Source organism: Triticum aestivum, chromosome 3A (assembly GCF_018294505.1).
Source record: "Triticum aestivum cultivar Chinese Spring chromosome 3A, IWGSC CS RefSeq v2.1, whole genome shotgun sequence".
Taxonomy (NCBI): Eukaryota; Viridiplantae; Streptophyta; class Magnoliopsida; order Poales; family Poaceae; genus Triticum; species Triticum aestivum.
Genome location: NC_057800.1, coordinates 555263328 through 555271043, shown reverse-complemented (window position 1 = coordinate 555271043; position 7716 = coordinate 555263328).

Genomic DNA, 7716 nt, shown 5'->3' with positions numbered 1-7716 from the left:
ATGAGATCCAATCAATAATTCAAGTACCAGATACTCAAGATGTCCATAACCGGGGACACGGCTAACCATGATTAGTTTGTACACTCTGTAGAGGTTTGCGCACTTTTCCCCACAAGATTCGATCTCCTCCGTTGGATTTCTCGCACTACAGGGTGTTTGAGAAACGGATGACCGAGACACAGACTTTCATAAGCATTAACTCTTTACTCTGGGTAGATAGTTACACCTACTTTCCCCTACATCTGCTAGCCTACCACTGAAAGAGGTCACACAACATACTAAACTATGCCAGAGCCCATAATGGCTTGTGGCTACACACGGAAGTTTCTAGCATGAATAATCCCATGATCCCTTTGAGCCTAGGTGGCGGACCGTAGGATGATCACACGGGTACTCCGGGATATCCTAGGACAACACTGGATTCTCCAGGTGCCCACAAGCAATCCACCCAGATGTGTATTAAAGTTGCCACCTTAAGTTGAACCATTAATTAACAAACTCACATCTGTCATGGATCCTGTCGGTGTTCTGGGAACGGGGGTCCCCAGACTTGCCTGCCTGGGGCCTACGGCGTGGCTTGAGTGGGGGCCCAGTGCGGCCCATCTTCATCAATGCAAGCTCAAGACCCTCGCGAGGGGCCAAGCCTCGCGAGGCGGATGACAGGAAGCTTCCTCAGAGGCAGCCTCATCAGGAAGGCTCGTGAGGAGGCAGAGAGATCAAGGCAGGGGTACCTCGCGAGGAACTCGTGACGCAAGCCATGACGATCGAGACAAGGCGGGCGCCGGCCTGCGCAGTGTCCTTGTTTCCCCTTTGGTGCAAAGGGGGCAAGCACAGGCCAAGGCATCAGGAAAAGGTTGCCATTCCGGTGCAACAAGACCAAGACCAGCAGAGCGGCAGGACGGAGGTCACCGTGGAGCCCAAGACGGCGTCATCACAAGTGCTTTTGGCAGCCGAAGACCACCTTTGGTCAGGATAACTTGTACTATATGTTCCCCTTTAAAATGGCCAAGTGTTGGCTCCCTTCCCGCTCATTATTTGGGGAGAGGCCCAGGGCCTCTATAAATGGAGCTAGCCACCACAGAGTAGAGGGAGAGACATCGAGAGATCTGGTAGAACCCTAGTAGAGAGAAAGAGAGGCGACGGAACTCACCCTAGCAGTTCATCGCACCAGCTCAAGAACACCTCTCGTGAGGCTGTTCTTCCCTTGTACTATTCATCATCAGCCCCTGAGGCAATCCACCATGCCACACAATGGAGTAGGGTATTACACCACAATGGTGGCCCGAACCAGTATAATCCTTGTGTCTCTTGTGTTGTTCATCATTTTCATCTTAGTTCGCACAAGAGGATCAGACGTAGATCGGTAGGGGAGAGATCTCCGCGCGCACCCCAGTGTTCGAACCTCAAGGGTCTGCCGGAACCCGAAATCTGACATTTGGCGCGCCAGGTAGGGGTGCGCTGGAGTCCTTCTTCCTCCGCATCATGTTCCGCCACTTCGCCACCCAGATGTCAAGCAACCCAGCTACCAATGCTGACCGCTGGGTGGCGTGGCCCGCCCACGCCGTGTCACCGTCTCAGGGCGACCTCAACCTTGCGCCTCAGGCAGCTCGCGCTCCGCAGGGCGATGCGGGACGCGGGCGACGTGGCCAGACGCCGCCTGCCCTCACGCCACGGCAGGTGCGGGCCGCAGCAAGGGCCTCGAACCACGCCGCTGCCATGGCGCCATACACCTGACGGGAGCAGGCGAACTCCAGGGCCATGCTCACGGTGGCCCAAGAGCTACTACGGTGCCGCTTGCTGGAAGGCAGCCGCGACGTGTAGTTGGAGCGAGTGGCTGAGCTCCTGGGCGCTGCCACCTCAGGAGCGCCCCCTTTCTGCATCCAGCTGCCGCCCCAGATCCACGACAGATCGCACGATGGCATTATGCGCGCCCAAGCGATTTCAGGCGGGCCCCAGGGCCGGTCCAGTGCCAACACCTCCGCCAGCACCGGGCGGCTGATCGCGTCGGCCCCTTCCCAGGCCGGCGAAGGGGTGCGCGCCGCGGTCTTTGGCCTCGGTGGACCACTGCATCATCACATACAAGGCGATGCCCCAAGCCAGACTGCGTGGCATACGGGGCTCTACAGCGAGGCCCACGAGGTGGTCGCCCCTGAGGCCTATGTACCCCGCATGGTGGATCAAGGGCGCAAGCTGGAAGGAGGTCACGGGCCCGGCTAGGACAAGGAGGCGCCGGAAGCCAAGCTCTTTCAGAAACCCCAAGAGAGCATCGACAATCGCGCTGACAGCAGCAACTATCGGGTACCACTCATCCCTCAGGATCAAGCTTACGCTAACCATGGGTCGCAGGAGGTACAGGTCGCCGCAGCGGATGGTTGCCCCAACGCTGCAGCCTCTTATCCCTCAGGAGGAGGGTGCAAGGGGGCTGCAGGAAAGGGGCCAAGATCCGGACTCACCCTCGCGGCGGTCGGGCCAAGGTGTTCTCAGGAGGTAGGCCCTCCGCCGGGGAGGTGCCCCATGGCCTGCCCCCGGCGGAGGACCCGTGGTCGTCAGGGGAACCGCTAGCGACCGCTCTACCCCATTGGCGTCGTCCTTGGTTTCCGGTCGCCGTCAATGGTGGCAGAGTGAGACGCAAGGCGGGGTCCTCGTTTGGCGATATGAAGCAAGGCCAGTACCTGTGAAGAAGGCCCGGTGCCTGTGAAGCTCGCCGCCTTGTGACACTCTCACGTAATAATGAGTGGGGTTGTACACGCCCCGAAGTCTCAGGAGCGCCGGCCTCAGGCCCTGGGGCTCCCGCCCACGCCCAGTGGCAGCACTTAGCTCCTCGCTGGTGAGAAGACGTCGAAGACTAGACTAGGTGCCGGACGCGGCTTTTTTGCTTTTCTTCTACCTTCTTGCTTTTTTGCTTCTTCCTTGTCGGCAAGTTTCTTCGGTTGGATTTAAGTTGGATTTGAGTTTGAAGCTTGCATGCATTCGGGGAGGGGGTGTTTAGTCTCATTCGAGCAATCTCTCGCGTTCTGGTTTTGGCTTTGCGTCCAAGGTTAACATCAGCTGCCCCCCTCGCGAGCCCCTCGCGAGCCGGGCCAGGCCAGGCACATTCACAACCAGGACTGCTGTCTCCGCACCCTCTCCGGAGGTCCTCATCACAGGATCCACAAGTTAATCAAAAGACACCGAGGAGCAGTGGCTCCCGCAGGCCCGCTCGGGACTCGTCGGGGTCGGAAGGTACACAAGTCAGCTAACCCATCACCGGGCCGACAGCTACGTTCACACCCAACATCACGCTTACCAGAGTACTAAGTGCAAACCTTTACATGAGGGGCTTCCCCTCCCAAAATGCTCTTACATCCTTCAGGGCCAAGCCCGAACTTTCTTTGTGCAGGTTAAGCGGCAGTAACGCGCGATCAATCGGGCATATCACTCACCGCGTCTTGGGCGTCCTCAGAGGCATCACTGGCGCCGTCGGCATTCCCGCCGCCGCCGGCGGCATCTCCATCAGCGCCAGGCTCGTCCACAACATCGCCTTCATTGGCGCCCACAACCACGCCATCGTCATTAGACACAAAGGCCCTGACGAGGGTGTCCACGTTGTCCTCCACCCACCGCGCCAGGTCGCCCCGGACGGCAATGGGCACGGGTGCAATGGCAGCGTCGAAGTCGAAGTGGGGGTCCCTGTCCTGCAGATGGCTGAAGACACGGGAGAAGGCACGCCCAAGCAAGGCTCGACTCCTGTCTTCGACAAGCCAACGGAACCTCTCGGACCGGTTCTCCAGAAGTGTCACCACATCGATGAAAAATTGGAGGTTGCCGGCGTAGTTGACCTCGTGTGGCTCCCTAGCGGCAGCCGAGCAGATGTAGCCCAAAGTTGTGTTGGCCCTCTCTCGGAGCGTTTGAAGCATGGGGGCGTGCATGTGCTCTAGAACCCAGCGCCGACGGAGCTCGTCCTCACTCCGCTGCGCGACGGCCTCGGCGTCATCAACCCTCTGTTGAAGAAGAAGCAGCTCCGCCTGGGAAGAGGACAGCTCCTCCTGCGCCGCACCAAGGGCGACTGTGGAGGAATCCGCACGCCGCGTCTCTTCAACCAACTTGGCCTTGATGGCCGCTGCCCTACCCTCAGCCTCGGCCCCGATCAACATCAACCTCGCCTCGTGTTTGCGCTCGAGGACCGAGCGAGCTCCCACCACATGGCGGTCGACCTCTTCCTGGACCCGGGCTTCGCGCGCCGCAACGTCGTCCTCCGCCTGGGCCGCCAGGCGCTCCCTCATCTCCAACCGCTCCAGCTCAAGGCTGCGCTCGGCGGCCTCGAGCGTCAGCGCCTCCTTGCACCTCTGGAGCTCCGCTCGGTCGACGGTGGCCTCCTGCATCGACCCAAGGGCCGCGTGGCGTAGCTCTATTTGCTACTCCATGGAGTTGCTCCGGGCTTGGAGCTCCCATACGCGCTCCTCCGCATCCTTGCATCGTCGGTCTGCCTCCCGAGCCTCCTCGACAGCCCGGGAGCAGGCCTCCCGCGAAGCCGCCAGTGACGCTTCGGCCTTCGCGTTGTCAAGGTCATGTTGATGACACGCGAGGGCAATGGCGACCTTCAGCTTGCGCCTCTCCTCAGCAAGGCGTAGGCCTTCGGCCTCGAGGCGCGCATCCTCGGCAGCAAGCTCTGCTCTGACCCGGTTCACCGTGTTTGCCGCCCCCTGGAGGAACTCTTCACGAAGGGCACGACGCTCCTGAGCGCGCCTGAGGACATATTCCACATCACCCTCTTCCGTTGGAGCATGCAGAGGGCCCCGAGGAGGTAAGCCCCCTTCAGGCGTGGGGCAGGCGGCTGCCGCCCCAACCGTCGCCGGACGGACCGCCCTGAGAGTCCGGTCCGGCATCGATCCACCCACGGAGGAGGAGCCAAGGACAGACCTCATCCATTCGCCTTCTATGACCAGAGAGGGGGCGCGGGGCAAGCCTGCGCACCCCAAGAAGACTCGCGAAGAAAGGGCGTCGGGCGAGCAAGCTCGAGGCGCCCTATGGAGTAGATCACTCCACCAACCGGTCCAGTGGCGAGGACGCCACCCGAGCTCGGCGGACCCGGAGCCAGCAAAGGGGGCGAAGCTGCGGGGGCCGGCTCCTGGGTCGACTCGGCATACTCAACAAGGTGGGACCTGAAGGGCCACAATCAACCACAAGGATAACAGAGCAAATGAGCAGGGAAAGAAGAAGGCTTACTCGTCCATGGCAAAGTACTTCATGCGCTTCAATAAGAGGCAAGGGCGGTCGCTGCCGCCTCAGGCCTCCTTCCTCTTGCGAAGGGCCTTGAAGTCTATACGAAACCGACCCAAGCGCCTGGGGCGGGGGTCGACCTGGGGCGCAGAAGAAGCCTCAGGATTGTCGGTGCCGGAGGAGTCAGCTTTGGGGGCACCGTCGGGCGTCGCCTCGCGAAGAACGGTTGGGGGCTCGGGAGCCCCGGCCTCAGGAGCCGAAGGCCAAAACCCTGCATCAATCACCGCCCCAGGGCGGGCCTCGGGAGACGTTGCCTCCGAGGCTTCACGCGGCGCCACCACCCCGACATCAGCCACTTCAGCTCCTGTCGGCTCTCTCCCCGCTCTGTCGCCTGAGGAGGGACCGCTGTGGGCGGCAGCGGGAGCAGCCACGACAACTGGGTTCTCGTGTGGCCCCGTGAGGCCAGCCGGGCGCAGCCCCCACTCATCAAAGCTGGGCATCTGCTTCAAGAAATCAGCCCTGCCGGAACAAAGGTATAGAAGGACGCCACCGCTCCATAGGCTGCCTGGGAAGGATCACCAGTCAAGACCCGAAGCACCGTCTGCAGCACTTCGGGCGCCAAATCCTCCTCCTGAAGCCGCATGCGGTCTCCGCGCCCCGCAAAGTCCCACATCCGGCAAGAGTGGCGCTGGAGAGGAGGAACGCGACACAGAAGGAACTCCCTCACCACCTTGGGCGTTGTCACATTGTGCGCCCTCAAAATTTTGAAGCGGCGCCAGATGAAAGCGAGCCAGCGGCTCGCTAGTGGTTCATGACCCCAGCCTAGGTTGGGAATAGCAGGCAAGGTCGGGTGTGAGAGCAAGGGGCTGGGCACCCCGACGTCCACGTACAGCCACCGCTCTCTGAACCTGGCCTGAGAAGGCGGAAGGCCGAAGTCAATCCCTGAAGCAGCCGTCTCAGGCACGGCGAAGAAGCTTACACACCCCGAGAACTGGGTGGGATCGCTCAGGCGCAGAGAAAAGAAGTGACACAGCAGGGCAACAGAAGGAGGGATGCCTATCATCACCTCGCACACGAAAGCAAAGACAGCCAAAAGGGTAATGGACTCCGGCCCGAGGTGCATCATGTGGATCTGATAATGGGAGAGCACGGCATTGAAGAAAGCAGAAAAGGGGGGAATCAGACCCGCCCACAAGGCATCGGCAAAGAATCGGACCTCCGTGACGGTCCTAGCAAGAAAGGTGCGGGATGCAGGCCAAACTGTGGTCCGGCCGCACTCGTTGAAGATGGAAGCAAGGGCGGAGCGGACCTTGTCCAAGGCTTCCGGGTTGAGTATGATTGACCGATCGACGGCGGGGGCCGCCGCTGGAGGTGTGTAGGATGAAGGCGCATGCTTCTTCCCCCTTCCCTTCTTCGTCAGTGCCATGGTGTTGGGGAAGGGGAGGAGCTCGAGCCGGATTGGTGGCGGAGGTTGGAGCTCGAAGAAGGAAAGGTAGGAGGCGAGCGGGCAGCCAAAGGAGGAACAACTGTGTGCAACTACGGGTCCGCTTAGCCGGACGCATAGCAAGGTGTCGTGGGAAGTGCAGACGCCCATGCCCAATCAACCGCCACGCGGCGCCCAAGGCTGCAGGCTATTAGGGCCCGCGGCGCTTCGCGCTTGCCCCTTCGCTTCTCTACTAAGCCAAGCCCGTGCGCGCCTTGGGCCCGGGGGCTACTGTCGGCGTTCTGGGAACGGGGGTCCCCAGACTTGCCTACCTGCGGCCTGCGGCATGGCTCGAGTGGGGGCCCAGCGCGGCCCATCTTCATCAACGCAAGCTCAAGACCCTCGCGAGGGGCCAAGCCTCACGGGGCAGACGACAGGAAGCTTCCTCAGAGGCAGCCTCATCAGGCAGGCTCACGAGGAGGCGGAGAGATCAAGGTAGGGGTACCTCGCGAGGAACCCGTGACGCAAGCCATGACGATCGAGACCAGGCGGGCGCCAGGCTGGCGCCGGCCTGCGCAGTGTCCTTGTTTCCCCTTTCGTGCAAAGGGGGCAAGCATAGGCCAAGGCATCAGGCAAAGGTTACCATTCCGGTGCAACAAGACCAAGACCAGCAGAGCGGCAGGATGGAGGTCACCGTGGATCCCAAGACGGCGTCATCACAAGTGCTTTTGGCAGCCGAAGACCACCTTTGGTCAGGATAACTTGTACTATATGTTCCCCTTCAAAATGGCCAAGTGTTGACGCCCTTCCCGCTCATTATTTGGGGAGAGGCCCAGGGCCTCTATAAATGGAGCTAGACACCACAGAGTAGAGGGAGAGACATCGAGAGATCTGGTAGAACCCTAGCAGAGAGAAAGAGAGGCGACGGAACTCACCCTAGCAGTTCATCGCACCAGCTCAAGAACACCTCTCGCGAGGCTGTTCTTCCCTTGTACTATTCATCATCAGCCCCTAAGGCAATCCACCACGCCACACACTGGAGTAGGGTATTACACCACAACGGTGGCCCGAACCAGTATAATCCTCGTGTCTCT